Here is a 27209-nt window from a genome sequence, read left to right as displayed (position 1 = left end):
TCAAGTTCAAAACGGCTTTATTGACAATGACAGTAGTGTTTATACAAGGCCAGAGCTAAGATTAATCTAAAATAAATCAGATTTGAAAAAAGATCCTAGCTAAACATGGATTGATATAATTTGGACTCATGGGCGGACAGGCCATCTGGCTATTCGGGCAAATGCCAGATGGGCTGGTCCATTTTTAGCCCAGTGGGCCTGTGTAACTTCTTTTATTTTTGCACAAAATGATCATTATCTGGGTAACCATGGGGACCTCAAGGGGTAAAGTCCGCCCCTGGTCCCAGTCCGCCCCTGTTTGGACTGGATTTGTTTTATCTCTTATAATGTTGGTTTTGTACCAAAACTGCTAAGTATAATAAATATGGCGGAAATTGTTTAAGAGACTGAAAACCCCTGATGAGACCCTAAAAGAGCTGTAAACTGTTTTTTAAAAACTTCATTAAAATACAAAACACACATGCTTCCCACGTTGTTCCTGAATAGGCAGTTCATAGCATACATACCGGTACAAATGGAATCGAAGAGTTCATACTAAAAAAAGAAACATTAGGCTACACATCCTTCACAGACACGCAAGACAAGACTGACTATTCCTCTGCTCTGACTAGAATGATCATCTCAAACTGATCATTTCATAAAGTCTGTATAGTAAATATACATGACGTAAATCTTCTTCTGACTACTGGGCTACATTTGAATACAGCCTGAGGTATGCTTTAACTTCAGCATTTGAGACGAAGCTCAAAATCAAAACCCCCAAAAATACCTGGAACAAAATGATAGGAAATATTTAAATAATGCAGAGACGGCAGCTCCATTTGAAAGTTACATTTTAAAAACTTAACAAAAAAACGACACACTTAAAGGGGTGCCTAAAAGCCACTGCAGCATCTTGTTCTTTGAAAGATTTGGATTTCAAAATAAAAACTTAGGAAAACGATTGCGCCAATAATGCCTTGCCAAAGTGCCATACCTCTGGTCGCTTTCCAGACCAACTACATGCATCGCATCAACCAATTGTTGTGTGCCACATCATCGACTGAGCAGTCGGGAATCAGATTGCTATATCATATGCTGCGGTTAGCTGATATGTTAAACACCTATCCAGGAATTGAGATCTGGCATGCATCTGCAATGAGTCAACTAGGAACGGGACCATTATAACCTGTAATCCTGTCAGTTAATGACCATTGATTGCTTTGATCACCAAATAGAACACCAGGTCTAACCTGTCCTTCAACAAACACAGTGACCAAAACAACAACAAAACAACTGAGGAAATTCACAAATCAATATTCCCTTCTTTTCTGCTTATTCTGCTTACGCCCAATGTCTACCTCATCCAGTCTAAGCCCAGATAGCTGGAGGTCTTGGAGGGATTGGGCCAGGGGCCTATGGACCTGGACGGGCAGGGGCCGCTGGACCCGGATGGGGATGGGCTTTAGGTCAGGGTCAGACAAGATGGGATCTAAGGCTGGCAGAGGGAGGTAGCCTCCATCTCTGGGCAGACACAGGCAGCAGCCAGCACCAGCCAGGTCCAGCTCGCTGTACTCGAAGCCAGCCCTCTTGAGGATCTTGAAGTCCACCATGTCCATGGACTCACTCATCTCCACCAGAAGGTTCCAGAACATACAGCTCAGCATGATGCCCATCAGCTGGAGAGACACACAGGGAACAGAGCAGAAAGGCCAGTAGCATTTAGACTCTGACACTGGGACTAGTACACCACACAGCCCATCAGCTGGAGAGAGAGGGAACATAGAGGACCAGAGAGACCAGTTAGGGTTAGACTCTGATACCCTATTCACTTTATATTCCACTACTTTTGACCAGGGCCCATAGGGACTGGTACCCACAGCCAGGTGGAAATATTACAGCTGGAGATACAAGGACCATGTAACTATGTACTTAAATATAATGCACTGTCATGTGTGTGTTTAATGTGCTTGTATGTACCTGACACTACAAAAGTTGCAGAGGCACACAAATATCCAACTTTTGAATTAAGTAATATCTTACTTTGGTCCCAAGGTGAGCTATGCCTGGGCAAGTCAACTTGAGCGTGCTGTTGTCCATTCCCCAGTGCTTTAAAAATGGACTAGTTCACCTGAGCTGGCCTGATAAGAACCCCCAGTTTCCTTTTCCATTTGAGAAAGTTTTCTGCAGCCAGTCTGTGGTCTACTGAACCCTGGTGTACCGGACTGTCTGTCTGCTACTGGACTGGACTGTCTGCTTCTGGACTGTCTGCTTCTGGACTGTCTTCTTCTGGACTGAACAATCTGCTACTGTCTGCCTGCTACTGGACTGGACTGTCTGTCTGCTACTGGACTGGACTGTCTGTCTGCTACTGGACTGGACTGCCTGCTACTGGACTGGACCGTCTTGTACTGGACTGGACTGTCTGCTACTGGACTGTCTGTCTGCTACTGGACTGTCTGTCTGCTACTGTCTGCCTGCTACTGGACTGTCTTCTTCTGGACTGAACAATCTGCTACTGTCTGCCTGCTACTGGACTGGACTGTCTGTCTGCTACTGGACTGGAATGTCTGTCTGCTACTGGACAGGACCGCCTGCTATCTGGACTGCTTGTCTGGTACTTTGGATCAAGGCATTGGGGAAAAATCAATAACCCTGGTTCGCGCTGGGGGAGGGGGGGTCTGTCCCTTCTAACATGCGGTACTGGACGGCCTGCTACTGGACTGGACTGTCTGCTACTGGACTGTCTGTTCTGCTACTGGACTGGACTGTGCTGTCTGCTACTGGACTATCTGTCTGTCTGCCTGTCTGCTACTGGACTGGACTGTCTGCTACTGGACTGGACTGTCTGTCTGCTACTGGGCTTGACTGTCTGTCTGCTACTGGCTTGACTGTCTGTCTGCTACTGGGCTGACTGTCTGTCTGCTACTGGACTGGACGGTCTGTCTGCTACTGGACTGGACTGTCTGTCTGCTACAGGACTGGACTGTGTCTGTACAGGACTGACTGTCTTTACTACTGACTGTCTGTCTGATACTGGACTGGAATATCTGATACTGGACTGCCTGTCTGCTACTGGACTGGTCTGTCTGCTACTGGACTGTCTTCTTCTGGACTGAACAATCTGCTACTGTCTTCTGCTACTGGACTGGACTGTCTTGTCTGCTTGGACTGCCTGCTACTGGACTGGACTGTCTAGTACTGGACTGTCTGCTAACTGGCCTGTCTGTCTGCTACTGGACTGTCTGCTTCTGGACTGGACTGTCTGTACTGACTGGACTGTCTGTCTGCACTATGGACTGTCTTCTACTGGACTGGACTGTCTGTCTGCTACTGGACTGTCTGTCTGCTACTACGCAGACATGTCTGCTTGCTGGAAATGGACTGTCTGCTATCCTGGACGTCTGCTTCTGACCTGACAATCTGCCCTACTCGTGCACTGCGCTGACGTCTGACTTCTGTACTGACTGATCCTGTCTGCTACGATGCTGTCTGCTACTGGGACTGGAACTGTCTGCTGCGACTGGGACTGTCTGTCTGCTACTGGCTTGACGTCTGTCTTGCTACTGGGACTTTGACTGTCTGTCTGCTACTGGCTGGACTGTCTGTCTGCTATGACTGGAACTGTCGTACGGATCTGTGCTGCTTACAGGACGGACTGTCTGTCTGTCTGCTACAGGACTGGACTGTCTGTTTACTACTGGACTGTCTGTCTGATACTGGACTGGAATATCTGATACTGGACTGCCTGTCTGTCTGCTACTGGACTCATGACCTAATAGTGCAGCGGCTGCAGACTCAGTATGTGGTGTTATTACACGTCTCCAGGGGGGCTCGCATAGAAGTCTGGCTGCAAAACTTTCACAGCACAGGAGAGGAGTGAGGCCGGGGTAGGAAATGGAATAGAGAAAATGGATGAAAGAGAAAGAGGAGAGGAAGAGAGGATGGGGGGACAAAATAAGTTAGAGACAGACAGACAACAGATAATCAAGGTAGATGGATTATTTTAAATATGTTATTGGTCAATAAACAGATATGGCTTATTAACCTATACGGTCCAAATAATGATGAACCAAGCTTCTTTGAAGATATATATAAGAATGTATCAACTCTACAAGCAAAACTAGACTCTATTATTATGGTGGGGGATTGTAATATGGTTTTAAATACTTTCTTATGTCATTCTCTCTGGCACCAAAAGTTGAAAAAGTGTTGATAGGGGACAGAATGCGGTCGGATCARCAKATAATTGGCATATATATTACTCTTACAGAATTTCCACGTGGGCGAGGATATTGGAAATGTAATCAAAGCCTACTAGATGATAACTTGTTTTTAACTAGGACAGAAGAATTTATAACTGACTTTTTCAGACATAACATAGGTACAGCAGATCCCCTTACTGTATGGGACACTTTTAAATGTGTCTTTAGAGGCCATGCAATTCAGTACTCATCTATAAAACAAAAGCAATTTAGATCAAAATAATTTATATTAATAAAGGAAATTGAAGGACTAACAGTACAGTTAGATAGCAATAAAAACTGTACCATAGTGGCACAGAATATGATGGAGGAAAAAGAAATGGAGGAACTTATTCTAGAAAGATCCAGTGTAATAAATTATAAAAATTAAGCGAACTGGATGGAATACGGGAAAAACGCACCAAATTCTTTTTCAATCTTCAACATAGAAATGCATACCACTTTTTTTGATATACTCAGAGGACCATTATAAGCATGTTTTAACCACTCCTATATAAACTGTAGATTATGGMACACGCAACAAGGTCTGATTTCATTATTACTGAAAGGATCCAAGTGGTATATATAAAGATCCAGTCCAATTAAAAAATTGGAGGCCTCTTACACTTCAGTGTTGTGATGCAAAAATTCTAGCTAAATGCTTGGTGCATATAATTAAAAAGGTATTGTCATATTATTCATCCTACTCGGACAGGTTTTTTTACATGGACGATACATTGGAGGTAATATAAGACAAGTACTGGAAACAATGGAATACTATGAAATATCAGGGAAACCAGGCCTGGTTTTCGTAGCTGATTTTGAAAAGGCTTTTGATAAAGTACGACTGGAGTTTATATATAAATGCCTAGAATATTTCAATTTGGAGAATCTCTTATACAATGGGTTAAAGTTACGTATAGTAACCCTAGATATAAAATAGTAAATAATGGCTACATCTCAGAAAGTTTTAAACTGTCAAGAGGAGTAAAACAAGGTTGTCCACTATCGGCATATCTATTTATTATTGCCATCGAAATGTGAGCTGTTAAAATTAGATCCAACAATAATATTAAGGGATTAGAAATCCGTGGCTTAAAAACAAAGGTGTCATTGTACGCTGATGATTCATGTTTTCTTTTTAAACCACAATTAGAATCCCTCCACAGTCTCATGGAGGATCTAGATACTTTTGCTAACCTCTCGGGATTAAAACCAAATTATGATAAGTATACTATATTTCATATTGGATCACAAAAAAATTCTACTTTTACATTATCGTGTAGTTTACCAATAAAATGGTCTGACGGGGATGTGGGCATACTCGGTATACATAGCCTGAAAGAAAGAAATGATCTCAAATGTAATAGAAAGTTAGCAAAAATAGATAAGATCTTGCTACCATGGAAAGGAAAATACCTTTCTATTTGTGGAAAAATCACCCTTATTAACTCTTTAGTCATATCACAGTTTACCTATTTGCTCATGGTTTTGCCTACACCTAGTGACCTGCTTTTTAAATTATATGAACAAAAAATATTCAATTTCATTTGGAATGGCAAGCCAGACAAAATTAAAAGGGCCTATTTATATAATGAATATGAATTCGGAGGCCAGAAATGATTAAATATTAAAGCATTAGACCTCTCACTAAAGGCATRAGTCATACAAAAGTTATACTTAAATCCAAAATGGTTCTCTAGTAAATTAGTAAGACTGTCTCACCCCATGTTCAAGAATGGCCTTTTTCCCTTTATTCAGGTTACAACTGCTCACTATCGGTTATTTGAAAACGAAATCAACTCCAAAATATCGTTATTTTCTAAACAAGCCTTAGAAAGTTGGTTGCAATTTCAGTTTAATCCACCTGAAAAGACAGAACAAATAATACAACAAATATTGTGGTTAAACTCAAATATACTAATTAATAAAAAACATGTATTTTTCGATATTAAAGTATAATTTTTGTAAATGATATCATAAATAAAACTGGTGAAGTTACGTCACAGATGCAGCTAACACAGACATGGAAAAGTCTGCTCTACCCAAAATTACAACCAACTAATTACATCATTATCACAAAAATGGAAGAGGCAAGTAGAAGGGGGAAAAAGTAAGGAACTTGTCTGTTGGCCCTGCATTAAAGACCATAAATAGTTAAAGAAAATTGTGATAAATAAAAACATAGAGCAATTTAATTTAAGGACCAAAAACTTGACAGCTGTGCCATATACCTTGCAAAATAGTTGGGAAGAGATTTTCGATGTACCGATTCCATGGCACATGGTCCATGAATTGACACGCAAAACAACGCCGGATTCAAAACTTCAAATTTTTCAATTTAAATTATTATACCAGAATCTTGCAACCAATAGAATGTTATATATATATGMGGGATACAATCTTCCCAGCTCTGCAGATTTTGCTTTGAGGAGGCAGAGTCATTAGATCATATATTTTGGTCCTGTCCACATGTAACTTATTTTTGGTCACAGGTCCAGGAATGGCTGAAGAATTGCAACATTTACCTAGAACTAACGCTGCAGATAGCAATACTGGGTAATTTGAAAAATCATAGTCAATCGATCAATAATATAAGAATTATTTTAGCAAAAAAATGTATCTTTAATTTACAATCTGTAGAAGCTATGAGAATAGAAAGGTTCAGAACTTTTGTGAAGCAACACCACACAGTTGAAAAATATATGGCAAATAGAAATCCAAAATGGATGGTGTTAAGAGATAGATGGGAGGGGTTGAATGGAGCTGAAGGGTAGGACTAATAACAAGATAACCAATGTACAACATATGGGGTTTGTAAAATGTATATAGGTTCAGAAATGTTGTGAAAGAGCACAGTTCCAATTAGAAATCAAACTGGATGGACATCAGAAATAGAAGAGGACTAAAAACAAACAAAATATAACTATTGTAAAATAGATTGTGTCTGTAAAATGTGTATAATATGTATGAGCTGAAGGTAAAAGCCTAAGTGTATTGTTTATTAGTTTACTCCAATTGGGGGAGGGGTGGTACGGTTTGTGGGGAATAATAAAGGTATATTCTAAAAAAGCGTGTATATGGCTCTATCTATATATGTGTATATATGTATGTGTATGAATTTTTATATATATATATATATATATATATATATATATATATGTTTATATAGAAATATATATATATATACAGTGGGGCAAAAAAGTATTTAGTCAGCCACCAATTGTGCAAGTTGTCCCACTTAAAAAGATGAGAGAGGCCTGTAATTTTCATCATAGGTACACTTCAACTATGACAGACAAAATGAGAAGAAAGAAATCCAGAAAATCACATTGTATGATTTTTAATGAATTTATTTGCAAATTATGGTGGAAAATAAGTATTTGGTCAATAACAAAAGTTTATCTCAATACTTTGTTATATACCCTTTGTTGGCAATGACAGAGGTCAAATGTTTTCTGTATGTCTTCACAAGGCCACAGGACCCACCAGGCTGGAGAGACCTACAGGAGACCTGGTGAGTGGAGGAGACACCGGAAGGACCGAGCTGTGGAGGAGCACTGGAGCCCTGGTGCGCAGCCTTGGCACCACTCCTCCAGGCTGAATGACCACTTTAGCCCGGACCCTCCAGAGTGCAGGCACAGGTTGAACCGGGCTGTGGGTGAGCACTGGAGATCTGGTGCATACCACTCACACCTCTCCCTTAGGCTCAATGCCCACATTCGCCCGGCACGAGCGGAGCGTAGGCATAGGACGCACTGCACCCTCTGTCTCTTATACACATCTAGATGTGTATAAGAGACAGGCGCTTCACCGCATAACACGGTGCCTGACCAGTAACGCGCTGCTTACGATAAGCACGGGGAGTTGGCTCAGGTCTATCGCCTGACTCCACCAATCCCCCATTGTACCCCCCCAAAATTATTTTTTGGGGCTGCCTCTCGTACCTGTTGCTCTGCCGTGTTCTTTTCGCCAACTCCATTCTCCTGTATCCCTCCTCGCACTGTTCCAGAGAATCCCAGGCGGGCTCCGGCACTCTCCCTGGGTCGACCGACCACCTCTCTATCTCCTCCCAAGTTGTCTCATAGTCCAGTTTGCACTGCTCCAATTTACCACGCTGCTTGGTCCGGTGTTGGTGGGTGATTCTGTAATGGCTTTCGTTGGTGGAAGGAGAGGAGGACCAAAATGCAGCGTGGTACAAAACCATAATAAATGTTTAATCGAGAATGAATACAAAAAAAGAACAAGAGAATCAAATGAAAACCGATACAGTCCCGAATGGTGCAAACACTGAAACAGAAACAATCACCCACAAAACACAATAGAAAACAGGCTACCTAAATCTGGCTCCCAATCAGAGACAACAACTGACACCTGCCTCTGATTGAGAACCATACTAGGCCAAACACATAGAAATATAAATACAGAACAAAACATAGAATGCCCACTCCAACTCACGCCCTGACCAAACTAAAATAAAGACATAAAAAAGGAACTAAGGTCAGAACGTGACAGGTGTTCTTCGGCTTGCAAGCCTCCCCCTTTGTCCTCCAAACAGTTCTATTTTTGTTTCATCAGACAAGAGGACATTTCTCCAAAAAGTACGATCTTTGTCCCCATGTGCAGTTGCAAACCGTAGTCTGGCTTTTTTATGGAGATTTCGGAGCAGTGGCTTCTTCCTTGCTGAGCGGCCTTTCAGGTTATGTCAATATAGGACTCGTTTTACTGTGGATATAAATACTTTTGTACCTGTTTCCTCCAGCATCTTCACAAGGTCCTTTGKTGTTGTTCTGGGATTGATTTGCACTTTTCGCACCAAAGTACGTTCATCTCTAGGAGACAGAACACGTCTCCTTCCTGAATGGTATGACGGCTGCGTGGTCCCATGGAGTCTATACTTGCGTACTATTGTTTGTACAGATGAACGTGGTACCTTTAAGCCTTTGGAAATTGCTCCCAAGGATGWACCAGACTTGTGGAGGTCTACAATTTTTTCTTGATGCCCAATTTGTTAAGCAAAGAGGCATTGAGTTTGAAGGTAGGCCTTGAAATACATCCACAGGTACACCTCCAATTGACTCAAATTATGTAAATTAGCCTATCAGAAGCTTCTATAAAGCCATGACGTCATTTTCTGGAATTTTCCAAGCTGTTTAAAGGCACAGTCAGCTTAGTGTATGTAAACMTCTGACCCACTGGAATTGTGATACAGTGAATTATAAGTTAAATAATCTGTCTGTAAACAATTGTTGGAGAAATTACTAGTGTCATGCACAAAGTAGATGTCCTAACCGACTTGCCAAAACTATAGTTTGTTTACAAGAAGTTTGTGGAGTGGTTGAAAAACTAGTTATAATGACTCCAACCTAAGTGTATGTAAACTTCTGACTTCAACTGTATATGGATATATATATTTTCCCAAAAATGTTGAAATGATGCAGACAATTACATTGATAGAAGCAAGAATCTATCCGCAATATTAAAGCTGATCCACCCCCTTCAAAAAAAAATAAAAACAACAGACAGACAGACACACAGACAAAAGCTGTAAACTAGACAAAAACACAATCAAAGTGAATGGGTAATAATAGTAAACAACAAACCCTGATCCATTACAACTGACTTTATAACACAATAAAATCATCCAGCTGCTTCTTGGTTATGAAAGCACTACAGAGGTATCATGAAGTGGAAGCTGGCTAAGATACATGTAGGATGGACCCTAGTCAAGGATAGTGCACTATATAGGGTATAGAATACCATTTGGAACATGTCCATTGTTGAGATCTGGGTGAACGGAAGACAAAATACGAATGAAGTGGTGGACAGACAGAGACAGACTGGCTAGGAGGCTGTGAGAAACCTCTCAGGCATGAGGCGACTGAGTGACTAGACACACACACACCTGGGTCAGGTAAGGTGGTTCTCTGATTGGAGGCAGTTGCGCAAGCGTGTGTGTTGGGTGTTTGTCTGTGTCTGTGACTGACCTGTGGCAGCCCTATTGCACAGCAGAGTCCAATAGTTGCTCCCACGTTGTCTCCCATCCACAGGTTGACAGCATGGATACAGCCCCGCACATGGATCACCTCATCCAGGAGCTCACGCTGACAGAGAAAGAGAGAGGACAGGTAGAATGAAAGAGAGACTACAATACATGAGATGCATTTGACTGATTGTAGTTTTGTTTTAAATACATGTCATCAGAAAGATTGTAATTTCACAGATGATGAGGCACTACAATGCTAACATGAACAATAGAAAATGATTTATTTTTATTTTTATCTACTACGACAAACGAATATTGTGCCTTGAAAACTAATAACTATTCCCCAAAATATGGAGGTGAGAACATCTCAAGGAGAGAAAACAGAGACAGCTGAATCAATATCACAACAACACCAGCCACTACCAGCTGGCACAATATATCGTGACTCAATTAGTCTACCTTATTTTCAGCATGCTGCAGCTAGAGAAAAAAAAATGTTTTGAGGCCATGAAAGTAAATGATCCTGCTGCTGCTCTTTTCCCTTTTGTAATCTCCGAATGCGTCCCGATGCGGGCCCTGGTCAAAAGTAGTGTACTATGTAGGGAATAGGGTGCCATTGGGACGTAACTTCTGTCACTGTGCAGAATGACAAACTCCACAGACTAATGAAGGCCAAAAAGTGAGCAGAACACTGGGGGGGGGGGGGGGGGGGGGGGGGGGGAAGGGGTCACAGTCTAATAGGAGTGGAATATAGCAACTTATTTTACCCTTACCTGTTGGCTGAGAGTCTTGTAACCACAAAGAGTGTTGACAACCTCTCCCACCTGGGAAAAATGAGTCAGGAAGAGATGAAGATTATGAAGAAGAGGATTCATGTATTGTCCATTCTTCTGTGCAAAGATAAGAAGAAAAAAAACTACAAACATTTCCTAAGTCAGATATGCTTGTAGTAGCCAAGTTAAAAATACATTTACGCACGTTGGACACACACACACACAAACACAAAAAGAGCTGGACATCCCCTAATCTGTGTTCATAGCTGTTTGGTGCTTTGGAGTTGCCCTGCGTGGGCACAGACCAGACAGAGGAAGAGAGAAGGAGAGCAAGAGAGAGAGAGAGAGAGAGAGGAAAAGAGAAGGAGAGGATGAGAGAGCAGAAGAGAGAGAGAGAGAGGAAGAGAGAAGGATACGAAGAGATAAGGAGAGGAAGAGAGAGAGGAAGAGAGGGAGAGGAATAGATGAAGAGAGAGCGAGACAGAGAGGGAGAGGAAGAGAGAGAGGGAGAAAGACTAAGTGTGAGAGAAAAGAGGGCAGAAAGAGATAAGCCAGAGCGTGAGTTAGACAAGGAGAGAATGAATCATGAGCTCAGTAAATGAATTGAATTAGCTCCCACTCTCTCCACTGACGCTGAGGTCTCGGGGTCTCTTCCTGTGCCTGAGTGGCTTTACACATTTCACTGTAACCAACTCAGCCAGCGCTAATTACCTAGTAATGCACCATGAGGCCAGGGGAAGTACTGGCAGGTGGAGAGAGGCTTTACTGAGAGCAGAACATGGATCCCTCCAGTCACTGCATTCACACAGCCAGCCCAATTCCAATCTTTTTTCCACTAAAAAAGTGGTCCTTTGTTGCCATACAGTTCTGTGCGTGGGGAGCCTGGATGAGCACTAAATGAGATCCACAGAAACATGTCTCCCCCAGAGATGTGAGAGACTAATAGGCTGATAGGGAGGGCAGGTATAATATTGGATAAGGTTCATGTGTTATCGGATCCTAACTTTCAGAGCTCCTTTCATTCATTCACACACAGTCTAGATAAGAGGTGAAAAGCAGAGGAGTGGAGAACGGTTTTAGCATTCACCTTGTGGGGGACACAGCATGTATAAGGGACACCACAGGCCAGTGGCCCGGTGCCATTGCAGAAATGGTATTGATTGACACCCCAGTCCTTGTAGTCGTCCCCACCACAACAAGAGAACTAGAGAGAGAGAGAAAGCAAGAGAGCAAGAGAGAGCGAGAGAGAGCGAGAGAGAGCGAGAGAGAGCGAGAGAGAGGTTTAATAATAAATCAGTTAAGTCTATTGTTTTTTACTAGATCAATCATGCTCTATCCATGTCAGTTAGGGCTGCAAAACTACCGGTAATTTACCAAAGTTATCAGAATCTTCAGTACTTTTGGCAATTAAAGATGCACTATGCAGAAATCGCTTTGCCATTTGCTGGATGCAAAAATGTGAATATTTCACCTAATTTCAGATTATGTGACAAAACAAGTAATGCGTAGTGTAGATAATCATTGTAACATCTAAACCGCTGTGAAATATATTTTCCATAACCAAAAATATTGTATATTCAGCTGTTTGAAACTGGTGTACAAAAAATAAACTTAAGAGTGGGAAGCATAGAAATTGAGCACATAGAACAGATCTACCGCTTCTTGGACTTGCTTTCAATGAAAAGGACATAACACACATTTCTATGTGAATTTGGTCGTGTCGCCCAAAGTTACATATTGCAGCTTTAATAGAAAATCTATGGCAATCTATCGTAATGTTGGTCATTTATATTTAAATATCTATTTTTTTTTTTTAAGTATTCATATACAGTGCCTTCAGAAATTGATTACATTTACATTTAAGTCATTTAGCAGACGCTCTTATCCAGAGCGACTTACAAGTTGGTGCATTCACCTTATGATATCCAGTGGAACAACCACTTTACAATAGTGCATCTAACTCTTTTAAGGGGGAGGGGGGGGGATTAAATACATTTTATTTTCTCACCCATCTACACACAATACCCCATCATGACAAAGTGAAAGCATGTTTCTAGAAATGTTGTCAAATTGATTGAAAATGGAACACATAACTATCATAATAACTATCACATAACTATCAACTATCATTCACCAACTGGTTCACCAACTACTTTGCAGACAGAGTTCAGTGTGTCAAATCGGAGGGCATGTTGTCCGGTCCTCTGGCAGTCTCTATGGGGGTACCACAGGGTTCAATTCTCGGGCCGACTCTTTTCTCTGTATATATCAATGATGTTGCTCTTGCTGCGGGCGATTCCCTGATCCACCTCTACGCAGACGACACCATTCTGTTACTTCTGGCCCTTCATTGGACACCTGTGCTATCTAACCTCCAAACGAGCTTCAATGCCATACAACACTCCTTCCGTGGCCTCCAACTGCTTTACGCTAGTAAACCAATTGCATGCTTTCAACCGTCTCGCTGCCTGCACCCGCACGCCCGACTAGCATCACCACCCTGGACGGTTCCGACCTAGTATATGTGGACATCTATAAGTACCTAGGTGTCTGGTTAGACTGTAAACTCTCCTTCCAGACTCATATTAACATCTCCAATCTAAAATCAAATCTAGAATCGGCTTTCTATTTCGCAACAAAGCCTCCCTCACTCACGCCGCCAAACTTACCCTAGTAAAACTGACTATCCTACCGATCCTCGACTTCGGCGATGTCATCTACAAAATAGCTTCCAATACTCTACTCAGCAAACTGGATGCAGTTTATCACAGTGCCATCCGTTTTGTTACTAAGCACCTTATACCACCCACCACTGCGACCTGTATGCTCTAGTCGGCTGGCCCTCGCTACATGTTCGTCGTCAGACCCACTGGCTCCGGAGCATCTACAGGCTATGCTAGGTAAAGTGCCGCCTTATCTCAGTTCACTGGTCACGATGGCAACACCCGCAATAGCACGCGCTCCAGCAGGTGTATCTCACTGATCATCCCTAAAGCCAAAACCTCATTTGCCGCCTTTCCTTCCAGTTCTCTGCTGCTGCGACTGGAACGAATTGCAAAAATCTCTGAAGTTGAGACTTTTATCTCCGTCAACAACTTTAAACATCTGCTATCTGAGCAGCTAACCGATCGCTGCAGCTGTACATAGTCCATCGGTATATAGCCCACCAATTTACCTACCTCATCCCATACTGTTTTTATTTATTTACTTTTCTGCTCTTCTGCACACCGTATCTCTACTTGCACATATGATCTCTGATGATTTATCACTCCAGTGTTAATCTGCTAAATTGTAAGTATTCGCTCCTATGGCCTATTTATTGCCTACCTCCTCATGCCTTTTGCACACATTGTATATAGATCTCTTTTTTTTTTTTTTTTCTTCTACTATGTTATTGACTTGTTTATTGTTTACTCATGTGTAACTCTGTGTTGTTGTCTGTTCACACTGCTATGCTTTATCTTGGCCAGGTCGCAGTTGCAAATGAGAACTTGTTCTCAACTAGCCTACCTGGTTAAATAAAGGTTAAATAAATAAAAAATTACTTATATTTTACACATGTGATAAGGTCAGAGAGAGGCCAGAGATATTACAGACACCTGTGATAATGTGAAGTACCCAAAAGGGCCACTAAATGTCTTGTGATAGGTTAAATATAATCCTTGAAAATCCTGGTAGTTTACTGGTAAACATATACATTTTACAGTAATATACCTTCTGTTTGCAACCCTACCCACTGGGCACAGATGTCAATTCAACGTCTATTCCAAGTTGTTTAACGTAATTTCATTAAAATGACTTGGAAACAATGTTGATTCAACCAGTGGTGTGCCCGTGGGTAATGTGTGGGTGTCTGCCAGTGGTAATGTGTGGGTGTCTGCCAGTGGGTATGTGTGGTGTGTCCCAGTGGTAATGTGTGGGTGTCTGCCCAGTGGTAATGTGTGGGTTGTCTGCCCAGTGGGTAATGTGTGGGTGTGTGTCCAGTGGTAATGTGTGGGTGTGTGCCCAGTGGGTAATGTGGTGGGTGTCTGCCCAGTGGGTAATGTGTGGGGGTGTCTGCCCAGTGGGTAAGTGGTGTGGTGCAGTGGGTAATGTGTGGGTGTGTGCCCAGTGGGTAATGTGTGGGTGTGTGCCCAGTGGGTAATGTGTGGGTGTGGTGCCCAGTGGGTAATGTGTGGGTGTGTGCCCAGTGGGTAATGTGTGGGTGTGTGCCCAGTGGGTAATGTGTGGTGTGTTGCCAGTGGGTAATGTGGGGTGTGTGTCCGTGTAGCGTGGCCAGTGGTAATGTGTGGGTGTGTGCCAGTGGGGCGCAGGTAGCCTAGTGGTTAGAGCGTCTGGCCATAACCGAAATGTTGCCAGATCGAATTCCCGACCTGACAAGGTAAACATCTGTCGTTCTGCCACTGAACAAGGCAGTTAACCCCTGTTCCTAGACTGTCATTGTAAATAAGAATTTGTTCTTAACTGACTTGCCTAGTTAAATAAAACGGTCAGTGGCCTCTTCATTCAGTACACACACCCACTATTCCTGTCTGTTGCTTCTGATAATGAAAAGGGAATCAGTCCTCTTACCTTCTGTTGCACAAAGTCCAAGATGTTTTTGAGTCCAGATCATCGTAATAGTGTTTAATTCCCTCTCGTATACTGCTCTGGAACAGGGCTGATGTCTACAGGGAGAGAGAGAAAGGGGGGATGATAAGCTATGAAATTCCTCATCCATCACGTGTTACAGCTGTGTGGTGTGTGTGTGTGTGTGTGTGTGTGTGTGTGTGTGTGTGTTGTGTGTGTGTGTGTGTGGTGTGTGTGTGTGTGTGTGTGTGTGTGTGTGTGGTGTGTGTTGTGTGTGTGTGTGTGTGTGTGTGTGTGTGTGTGTGTGAGTGAGTGAGTGAGAGGAGAGAGAACTGACCTTTTTCTCAAAGATGAGCGCAACGTAGAGAGCCACAGCTGCAGGAACAGTAGCAACACAGGACACACAAAAAACTGGAAGACAGATGGAGAGAGGGAGAGAATGCACTTAGCATGCCATGTAACACATCAAGCCAGAGGGACCAGAGATTGCTGGGCTGAGATAGGAAACACCATCCTCAAGTTGACTGCCATATCCCAGTCAGCAGAGTCCCCTTGTCCTGTCTTTGTCCCCCTCCTCCTTCTCCTCCCATCCTCTCGCTTCATATACCTTGGTCTCCTCTATCTAATCTCTCAACCCTCCTATTCTTTCCTTCATCCCTCCTCTTTTCCATCCTAACCTCCATCGCTCCTCATATCCCCCCTTCCGTCCCTCCCTCTCTCGATCTTCCATCTCTCTCCTCTCTCACCATGTGTAGCAGGGTCTTGTTGTCCCTGAGGGAGCCCACCATGCCCACCAGGGAGACGGTGAACATCACCAGGCCCAGCAGGATGAGCACCACAGCGGGGGCCAGGAACACCCCCTCCAGGGTACGGTTCTTCTGACGCTCCACCTCCGCGTACACCCCCACGCACAACACACACAGGCCCAGGAGCTGGGGGAGGGAGAGAGAGAGGGAGAGGCAGGGAGAGGGGGAAGAAGAGAGGGTAGGGGTTGGGGTGAGATGGTCAGAGCTCTGCAGTGTGCCATCTTTCTGAATAAGCATAATTTCATGATAGCAGTGTGCATAGAAAGCCTAACCAAGCAAGCAACGTTCAAAGCTATCGGCATGTTCAAAGCTACCGTTTCCCTTGGATTGTGTCGTAAACTCATAGCTGATGTCAAATAACATGGACTTCTTCAAAATAGCATGGATAAGTCCCAAATGGTACCCTATTCCATATAGTGCGCTTCTTTTGACCAGCGCCATGGATGTCTTCCTCTCTAGTGGTAGCATCCTGAAGATACGACCCATTTTCCTTGTTCCTTGTAGTCAATTAAGAAACACAAAGGGCTTTAGTGCTGGTGCTCCTGCACACACCCTGGCTGCTGCCCAAATTAAAGTTGGCAAATGACGACGGGAGATGGTGGTTAGAGAACTAWGCCTAGGCTAGCTGCTGTGTTGTTATGGCATCAGCCTTGTTAGCATCAAACAAACCCCACTTGACTACCTCCTGGTGTGCCATTTGAGAGCTTTCAAAACCATGGCAGGGTGGATCTCACGTTGTCTGCATCCCAAATGGCACCCTTTTCCCTTTATAGTGAATTAAAGGGACTATAAAGGCACTAGCCTATGTCGGGAATATGGTGCCATTTGGAATGCAGACTGACTCATAATGCTAGTCATTTCTTTCTGCAACAAACAATCTTAACCCCATAGGCCTACCTATTGATTCTCAATTAGGAAGAGAGGCAATCTGCACTAAGAGAGCAAGCCTCATCACTCTTTCCCTACTTTAGTACATTCACGACTGCCAGCACCACCCCGCCCAACACCGGAAAATGTCTCTACCCAGTGGGCAAAAATTCAGTTGAATCAACGTGGAATACTGATTCTATTTGCAAAAAGTAATCAACGTAAGGGAATTTCATATTGTTTTCACCCAACTTCACTCAAAATAGGGTCAAATTGTAGGTTGATTTCACACTGAATTCACGCTAGTTGACAACTCAACATGTAAATCAAAACTAGATGTTAAAATGACGTCTGTGTCCAGTGGATATTTTCAAAAGATGTAGGCCTACTTTAAGTCACTCATAGCGGTTGGCCAATTTCTCATTCATTCTGTCATCCACTGTAGTGTAGCGTAAGAAGGAGGCTACACACACTGGAGACAAACCCATCATCTTACAAAAGAACAAACCTCAGACTGATAAGAAGCAATGCAAATAGGCTACACAGTACACATACTCTCTCAAAGGATTAGTCGACTGACTCTCTCCTTCCCAAAGGAAACCTACACGCAAAACTGTGTGAAATTACACAAAGCAGATTGAACAGACAAGGAGAAATAGCATTCTTTAACAGTGAGTGCTCCTGCATGGCTGTGGGCCAGGGGAGCTCTTGGGGGAACACAAGCCAAGGCATTACATCTGAACACGGCAGAGGAGGCAGTGCTGAAAGGAAAAAGGATTAACGAAAGAAGTTAGAAAGAATTGTGAGAATAAAAATCTAAGCGGGGGAAGTCCCTGACATGTTGTACTAGTTCATACTCTGCAGCAGTATGGCTGACGTAGGGAGAGAGATACAGGCAGAGAGACAGAGCTACAGACAGAAAGGTGGGGTGAAAATTGAACATGAAATTGACTGCAATTTCCTGTGAGGTGAGAGGGAGAGTCATGGAGTGTGAGAGAGGGTGAGAAAGCAGCGAGGGAGATAGCTGAGAAACGCTCAACTCCGTTCTCTTATATCGAGGCGGAGTTGAGTAGTGGTAACTGGTAGTAACTGGTCGCACGATTTGCTAACAACAACATTGAGTCGCCATCAGTCGTTACTTGTAAAAATGTAAATTCTGAAAATGCCTACCGGTACCTATGTTTGACCTGAACAACTGTTGTCCTTCCACATTAAAAAATGTATTGACGACAACCACCGACTTTTCCCTAATTTGTGTTGCACAACTCAGCGTGAATGTGCATGTACCAATTGAATCCCAGCACATAGTACATCAAGGCCGCTACGTCTCCAGTTGAGCAAGACAAAGGAGCACGGTTGTAGAGGTCAATCATAAGTACAGGTAAGCGTTATCAGAATAGACATTTTTACAAGTATCAACTGATGGTGACTTAATGTTGTTGCTAGCAAATTGCAAGACCAGTTATCAATAGTCAACTCCCCATTGATATAAGAGAACGGAGTTGAGCGTTCCTGAGCTAAGAGGGAGAGAGAGAGGGATTCATTATACCCGCTGATTGATTCCAGGACGACGAGTATTCACTAAAAATGGTGGAGGAAAGAGAGTGATGGCGGGGCAGGGTTTCATTTAACTGATAAAGTAACTGGATGAGTAAAATAGACTCACCATCTAAATCTGCTGACTCATCCATTAGCCTAGGCTATGGTTTGAAATTAAAATATGACAAATAGAAAAGAGTCAGAGAGCACTAGGATCTGTTCAATAGTCTGCTTTAAAGACGTTCTATTCTACCACCTTTCAGGCAGCACATCCACAACTAGAGGCCTAACTATAGGGGCACACAATGGAGCTAGCACTCAAAGGTTGTCTATGGTGACTCATAGAGATGGGGGATTTCCCCATAGGCAAATCAAATTGTATTTGTCACATACACAGTTTACAGCAGGTATAAAAGTTGCAGTGAAATGCTTGTGTGCTAGCTCCCTCAACAATGCAGTACATTAGTCAATATGTATCATAACAATAATAAGTGTAACATCAAAAATAACAAGTTTGAGTGTGGGTGCTTGTGTGTTTGTTTGTGTGTGTTTGTGTGTAAGGGTTAAATGTGTGGAGACTGGAGAGTGCAAATAATAAATAATAATAATCTAAATTGCAGATAGTCTCTGAGATCCAGATAGTCTCTGAGATGCATGTCTGTGCAGGGAGAAAGCTAGTGTTAGCTGTTCAGCATTCTGATGGCCTGGTGGTAGAAACTGTCTCGGAACCTGATGCTCCGAAAATGCTTGCCAGATGGTAACAGAGTGAAGAGTTTGTGGCTCGTGTGACTGGAGTCTTGACGATCTTACTCAAACATCGCCTGGTGTACAGTGGCAAGAAAAAGTATGTGAACCTTTTGGAATTACCTGGATTTCTGCATAGATTTGTCATAAAATGTGATCTGATCGTCATCTGTCACAACAATAGACAAACACATTTTGCTTAAACTAATAACACACAAACAATTATACGTTTTCATGTCTTTATTGATCAGACTGTGTAAACATTCACAAGTGCAGGGTGGGAAAAGTATGTGAACCCTTGGATTTAATAACTGGTTGACCCTCCTTTTTGCAGCAATAACCTCAACCAAACGTTTTCTGCAGTTGCGGATCAGACTTTCACAACGGTCAGGAGGAATTTTCCTCTTTCCTCTTTACAAAACTGTTTCAGTTCAGCAATATTATTGGGATGTCTGGTGTGAACTGCTCTCTTGAGGTCATGCCACAGCATCTCAATTGGGTTGAGGTCAGGACTGGGCCACTCCAGAAGGCATATTTTCTTCTGTTGAAGCTATTCTGTTGTTGATTTACTTCTGTGTTTTGGGTCGTTGTCCTGTTGCATCACCCAACTTCTGTTGAGCTTCAATTGGCAGACAGATAGCCTTACATTCTCCTGCAAAATGTCTTGATAAACTTGGGAATTAATTTGTCCATCGATGATCGCAAGCTGTCCAGGCTCTGAGGCAGCAACGCAGCCCCAAATCATGATGCTCCCTCCACCTCCCTCCTTACAGTGGGGATGAAGTTTTGATGTTGGTGTTCCGTGCCTCTTTTTCTCCACACATAGTGTTGTGTGTTCCTTCCAAACAACTCAACTGTAGTTTCATCTGTCCACAGAATATTTTGCCAGTAGCGCTGTGGAACATCCAGGTGTTCTTTTGCGAACCTCAGATGTGCAGCAATGTTTTTTTGGCTTCTTCCATTGTGTCCTCCCATGAACACCATTCTTGTTTAGTGTTTTACGTATCGTAGACCTGTCTCTTATACACATCTAGATGTGTATAAGAGACAGAAATAACAACTAGAGCTCGGCCGATTATGATTTTTCAACGCCGATACCGATTATTGGAGGACCAAAAAAAGCTGATACCGATTAAATCGGCCAATTTTTTTTAATGTATTTGTAATAATGACAATTACAACAATACTGAATGAACACTTATTTTAACTTAATATAATACATCAATAAAATCAATTTAGCCTCAAATAAATAATGAAACATGTTCAATTTGGTCTAAATAATGCAAAAACAAAGTGTTGGAGAAGAAAGTAAAAGTGCAATATGTGCCATGTAAGAAAGCTAACGTTTAAGTTCCTTGCTCAGAACATGAGAACATATGAAAGCTGGTGGTTCCTTTTAACATGAGTCTTCAATATTCCCAGGTAAGAAGTTTTAGGTTGTAGTTATTATAGGAATTATAGGACTATTTCTCTCTATACGATTTGTATTTCATATACGTTTGACTATTGGATGTTCTTATAGGCACTTTAGTATTGCCAGTGTAACAGTATAGCTTCCATCCCTCTCCTCGCCGCTACCTGGGCTCGAACCAGGAACACATCAACAACAGCCACCCTCGAAGCAGCATTACCCATGCAGAGCAAGGGGAACAACTACTCCATGTCTCAGAGCGAGTGACGTTTGAAACGCTATTAGCGCGCACCCCGCTAACTAGCTAGCCATTTCACATCGGTTACACCAGCCTAATCTCGGGAGTTGATAGGCTTGAAGTCATAAACAGCGCAATGCTTGAAGCATTGCGAAGAGCTGCTGGCAAAACGCACTAAAGTGCTGTTTGAATGAATGCATACGAGCCTGCTGCTACCTACCATCGCTCAGTCAGACTGCTCTATCAAATCATAGACTTAATTATAACATAACACACAGAAATACAAGCCTTGGGTCATTAATATGGTCGAATCCGGAAACTATCATCTTGAAAACAAAACGTTTATTCTTTCAGTGAAATACGGAACCGTTCTGTATTTTATCTAACGGGTGGCATCCATAAGTCTAAATATTCTTGTTACATTGCACAACCTTCAATGTTATGTCATAATTACGTAAAATTCTGGCAAATTAGTTCGCATAGAGCCAGGCGGCCCAAACTGTTGCATATACCCTGACTCTGCGTGCAATGAACGCAAGAGAAGTGACACAATTTCACCTGGTTAATATTGCCTGCTAACCTGGATTTCTTTTAGCTAAATATGCAGGTTTAAAAATATATACTTCTGTGTATTGATTTTAAGAAAGGCATTGATGTCTATGGTTAGGTACACGTTGGAGCAACGACAGTCCTTTTTCGCGAATGTGCACCGCATCGATTATATGCAACGCAGGACACGCTAGATAAACTAGTAATATCATCAACCATGTGTAGTTATAACTAGTGATTATGATTGATTGATTGTTTTTATAAGATAAGTTTAATGCTAGCTAGCAACTTACCTTGGCTTCTTACTGCATTCGCGTAACAGGCGAGTTCCTCGTGAGGCAGGTGGTTAGAGCGTTGGAATAGTTAACCGTAAGGTTGCAAGATTGAATCCCTGAGCTGACAAGGTAAAAATCTGTCGTTCTGCCCCCTGAACAAGGCAGTTAACCCACCGTTCCTAGGCCGTCATTGAAAATAAGAATGTGCCTAGTTAAATAAAGGTGTGGAGGAAAGAAAATATTTTTAAAAATTACAAATTCCGGCAAAATCGGCATCCAAAATGACTGATTTCCGATTGTTATCAAAACTTGAAATCGGCCCTAATTAATCGGCCATTCCGATTAATCGGTCGACCTCTAGTAGCAACAGTGCTGAACTTTCTCCATTTATAGACAATTTGTCTTACCGTGGACTGATGAACATCAAGGCTTTTAGAGATACTTTTGTAACCATTTCCAGCTTTATGCAAGTCAACAATTCTTAATCTTTTGAGATCACTTTTCTTCAAGGCATGGTTCACATCAGGCAATGCTTCTTGTGAATAGCAAACTCAAATTGTGTGAGTGTTTTTTATAGGGCAGGGCAGCTCTAACCAACATCTCCAATCTCGTCTCATTGATTGGTCTCCAGGTTAGCTGACTCCTGACTGCAATTAGCTTTTGGAGAAGTCATTAGCCTAGGGGTTCACATACTTTTTCCAGCATACACTGTGAAAGTTTAAATTATGTATTCAATATAGACAAGAAAAATACAATAATCTGTGTGTTATTAGTTTAAGCACACAAAAACAAAAACCAGATCAAATTTTACGACCAATTTATGCAGATATCCAGGTAATTCCAAAGGGTTCACATGCTTTTTCTTGCCACTGTACATGTCCTGGAGGACAGGAAGCTCCATGATGTATTGGGCCGTCCGCACCACCCCGTGTAGAGCGTTCCAGTAGAGGCGGTGACGCAGCCGGTCAAGATGATTGTGCAGCTGTAGAACTTCTTGAGGATCTGAGGGCTCATGCCAAATTTCTTCGGTCGCCAGAGATTGAAGAGACACTGTTACGCCTTCTTCACCACAGTGGTGGTGTGATTGTTCCATGTCAGGTCCTCTGTGATGTGCACATCGAGGAACTTGGAGCTTTTGACCCCCCGCTCCCCCTGTTTCCTACAGTCCACAATCAGCTCCTTAGTTTTGCTGACATTGAGGTTATTTTCCTGGCACCGCTCTGCCAGGGCTTGTCACCGTCGGCGATCAGGCCCACCACCGCCGTGTCGTTGGCACTCCATATACATTCATAAAGACATCACTTAAACACTGAGTCACTAATCAAGGTTAGGTTGAATTTTATTACATAAATTATCATACCGATCAATTTTATCCCAAGCATTTTTGCTGATGTCCTTCATGACGATTTGTAGCCTATACTAGAAAAATGTGATGTTTGAAATGAAATAGGTTTGCTAATATGGGTGATTGTTAATGGGACAATTGATGGCTACTACCATCAAACTGGTAGTAGTAGTTCACAGGATAATTTTTTTTTAAACAGACACTAATGTTAGAAGATTATCATTCTACTTATCGTATCAATTCATGCAATTTATCGCAACTTTTGTCCATATCGCACAGCTCTATACTGATGTATAGCCAAGAAAACGAATTGAAAGCAAGCTAAAGTCAGCAAGCCACCCATCCTTATCTCTTACTAACTTTCCCAGTCCCCTTCCTTCTCTCTTTCAGCTGTAGCATCCTCTCTGCCTGGTGGTGGGATGACAGTACAGACTGACATAGCAGCATCCTACTGGGTTAATGCATAATCTTCACAGACAAAGCAGAGCAGAGAGTACAGTTCATCCCTCTTAGGAGCAATGGGACAGGGGGCTCGCAATCTCAAGCCCTCACTCTCAGAGTAAAAGCCTCTCAACACACAGCATGTCCAAATGGCACCCTATCCCCTTCGTAGTGCACTACAATTGACCAGGGCCCATAAAGCACTGGTCAAAAGTAGTGCACTATGTGCACATAGTGCACTGTGTAGTGCACTGTGCACAACAATATTACTGCAGGCAACGCTTATCACCAAAGTACAGTTGGTAAAGCAAATTACAGTCTGTGACTTGTGCCACATGGTACCCAGAGATAGGTATATGGTGCTGTGTTGCGTGTGGGTGGGTTGGTTGCATGCCCTTCCTGAAAAGGCTGTGTCAGAAACCCCAAATCATGTGACACTGGTAGACAGTGACAGTCTGTGCAATGAGATGGTGTCATAATTGAAGATTAAACACTCAGCAAACTAGGCTATTCACTACAAAATGGCACTAGAAAGTTCAGCCGTAGACTCAGCAGCATTTTAAGTTATGCTTATTCACCCCCAAAATACTTATTTGCTGTAAAATACATCCATGATGCAAATTCCCTCATTCTAAACAGACAAACAATACTTTTAATACTCTGTAAACTGCGTCACTAGCCTTAAAGCCTACAGCGCACACAATTAAAGATGTGTCATGTAGGCTAGCATGTCATGGACTTTAAGAGAATTAGACCTACCTGTGTAACCCACTACTGCCCTGAAAAGCTGTAATTACAATGTTGTAAATACCCTACGTCTCAGAACACCTAACCGAGGCATGTCAACATCAGGCTGCATTACATGTCTCAGAACACCTAGAAGAGGCTTGTCAACATCAGGCAATGCATTACATGTCTCAGAACACCTAGACGAGACATTTCAACACCAGGCGCATTACATGTCTCAGAACACCTAGAGGAGACATGTCAACACCAGGCTGCATTACATGTCTCAGAACACTAGAGAGGAATGTCAACACCAGGCTGCATTACAATGTCTCAGAACACCTAGACGAGACATGTCAACACCAGGCTGCATATTCATGTCTCAGAACACCTAGAAGAGGCTAGTCACACAGGCTGCATTACATGTCTCAGAACACCTAGACGAGACATGTCAACACCAGGCTGCATTACATGTCTCAGAACACCTAGAAGAGGCTTATCAACACCAGGCTGCATTACATGTCTCTGCATTACATGTCTAGCAAAAATAAAATATCCCACTTAGCCCCTTTCACTGTATCACTCAGTAGTCCCACACCCTGCCCTGTACCACAACACAGAAAGGAAAGAGTGTAGTCTAGTGTAGTAAAGGACTCTCAACACACAGTTATTGTCCCAATGGCACCCTATGCCCTATATAGTGCACTACTTTTGATCAGGACCCAGATAGAGCTCTGGTCAAAAGTAGTGCACTATGTAGGGAATAGAGGACGCACTCCACCCCTTTCATTGTATCACTCAGTAGTCCCCACGCCCTGCCCTGTACCACAAAGCAGAAAGGAGAGTGTAGCCTAGTGAGGTAAATGAACGACTATATCAGACAAAGTGTACACACAGTAATATTTCCTTGGTATTATTCGATCTTCTGGCAAGCAATTTGGCACTAGAGAGTTAGCTAGCGAGCTAGGAAGATACCGATAGCTATACTAGCTAGCTACTACACTGGCTAGCTAGCTAAACAAAGGTGGTGGTTTTCTGACAGCCAACAATGTGGTCCCCCTAGCCCATTCAAATAGACGGCAATTTCCTGCTTGGGTTCTTGAGAGCTAGCTAGTGGTCACCAACCCTGTCCCTGAAACCAACAAGTCCATATTAACAACACTTACCGAGAACAGCATTGAGTAGACATTTAAGGTGAATTTGATGAAATAATAGCAGCGGTTGCTGTTTCTCACTTCTTTGTATGAAGGCATAATGCTTGGTAGCTGAAGAAGCTAGCTAGCTAGCCAAGACGCTAACGTTAGCTAGCTAGCTAGCTATGCTAGTAGAAGAATATCAACAACACTGCACTGATGAGCTATTTCAGCAAATTAGCCAACTATATTATCGGATTTAATTTTCAAAACGTCTCAATTTTGCACGAGGACGTCAACGCTTTAATTTATTTCAAATAGCTACTCCCGTTAAATGTTGTCTCACACACACAAATCCCCCTCTATTCCCACAAACAATAACTTCCGTGCACGCTCTGATTTGGCCACATAATTTAAAGGGCCAGAGCGGTGAAATACATTGTACTAACGATGTAATTAACGCGTCATCTCACTCTATCTTTAAAAATAATTATCCAAATACATAGCAATTTCGTTTTTTTGTTGTTGTTGCTATTTATAGAAATGATCCAACAACACTCAATTATTACAGTATCATCACGTGCAACAGCCCAGATGGTAGACAAAGGAGCTTGCTTTCATCATCCAGACATGCATTGAATGTGACCCAAAGGAAATGGGTCACATTCAAGGCTCCCCTTGGCCGTTTAATAGGCTGTGTTACTACCCGAAAAATGGCACTGTTACTGGACGAAGAGCATTTAATCCCTGCTATTGCTCAATATTGCATCAGTTGTTGGTTGGCTCTTGTTGGTGTATATATGGCACACATGTATGTGATGTGGATGCTGGATACTAGGCTATTACTAGGTCAGTAATCTTTGTTGTAACTTACATTTTAGAAGCCGCAGGTAGTCCTACAGTGAACACATCTAACTAGCATGTGTGGGAATACCGGCTTGTGCCCTAACACAGCTCACAAGCATTCAGCACCATGGACAGCGCCGCGACCCCAATTCAGCACCACAGCCACTGAACAGCGCAGCACCCAGGCAACTCATTCCCCTTTTTCCTGGACTTTAGAATTGAAGATTCAACGCACCTGTATGGTGGCGCTGCAGAAAGCCCTGCAGAAAGACTCTGCCATGCTTTTGCTATTTTTCCCATTCCTTTCTTCGCTGGACTTTAGAATTGCAAACCTATAGGCAATAGAATATTTCTTACAGGAAAAAGAAGATACAGAACAGTATTTCAATAGCCTAAGACTACTGCTTTCAGACTCTTTTAAAATGTAGGCTACATTTTATTGAATGAATACTGTATTAGCAAACTAACTCTAAGAATAGTGAGTCCAATTAATCAATCAATCAATCAAGAAATGCCCATTAATTATTATCCACATAAACATTCACATTTCCTGTTGCTTCAGGATAATTTTCCTGCTCTAGCCCCACACCTGTATTAGATTTCAAAGCCCTAGCAAGGTCTAATCAATAGCCTATGCCTTTGGATCTTACGAGTCATTACACACCATTGATGTGAACAGGATTTAGGTAGCTAAGTAGCTAAGGTAGCTAAGTCCATCTACAGCTAAATGCAGGTTTG

The 27209-nt window shown here is 42.5% G+C and overlaps 1 pseudogene; it reads right to left on the bottom strand.

Moving 5' to 3' along the window:
* On the bottom strand, nt 1-26171 carry LOC111957912 (tetraspanin-15-like; annotated as a pseudogene).
* Between the last annotated feature and the right edge of the window lie 1038 nt (nt 26172-27209).

The sequence above is a fragment of the Salvelinus sp. IW2-2015 genome, linkage group LG33, assembly GCF_002910315.2.
Source record: "Salvelinus sp. IW2-2015 linkage group LG33, ASM291031v2, whole genome shotgun sequence".
NCBI classification, from domain to species: Eukaryota; Metazoa; Chordata; class Actinopteri; order Salmoniformes; family Salmonidae; genus Salvelinus; species Salvelinus sp. IW2-2015.
The sequence above is the reverse complement of the archived record's forward strand: the minus strand, read 5'-3'. Positions and strand labels throughout refer to the sequence as shown.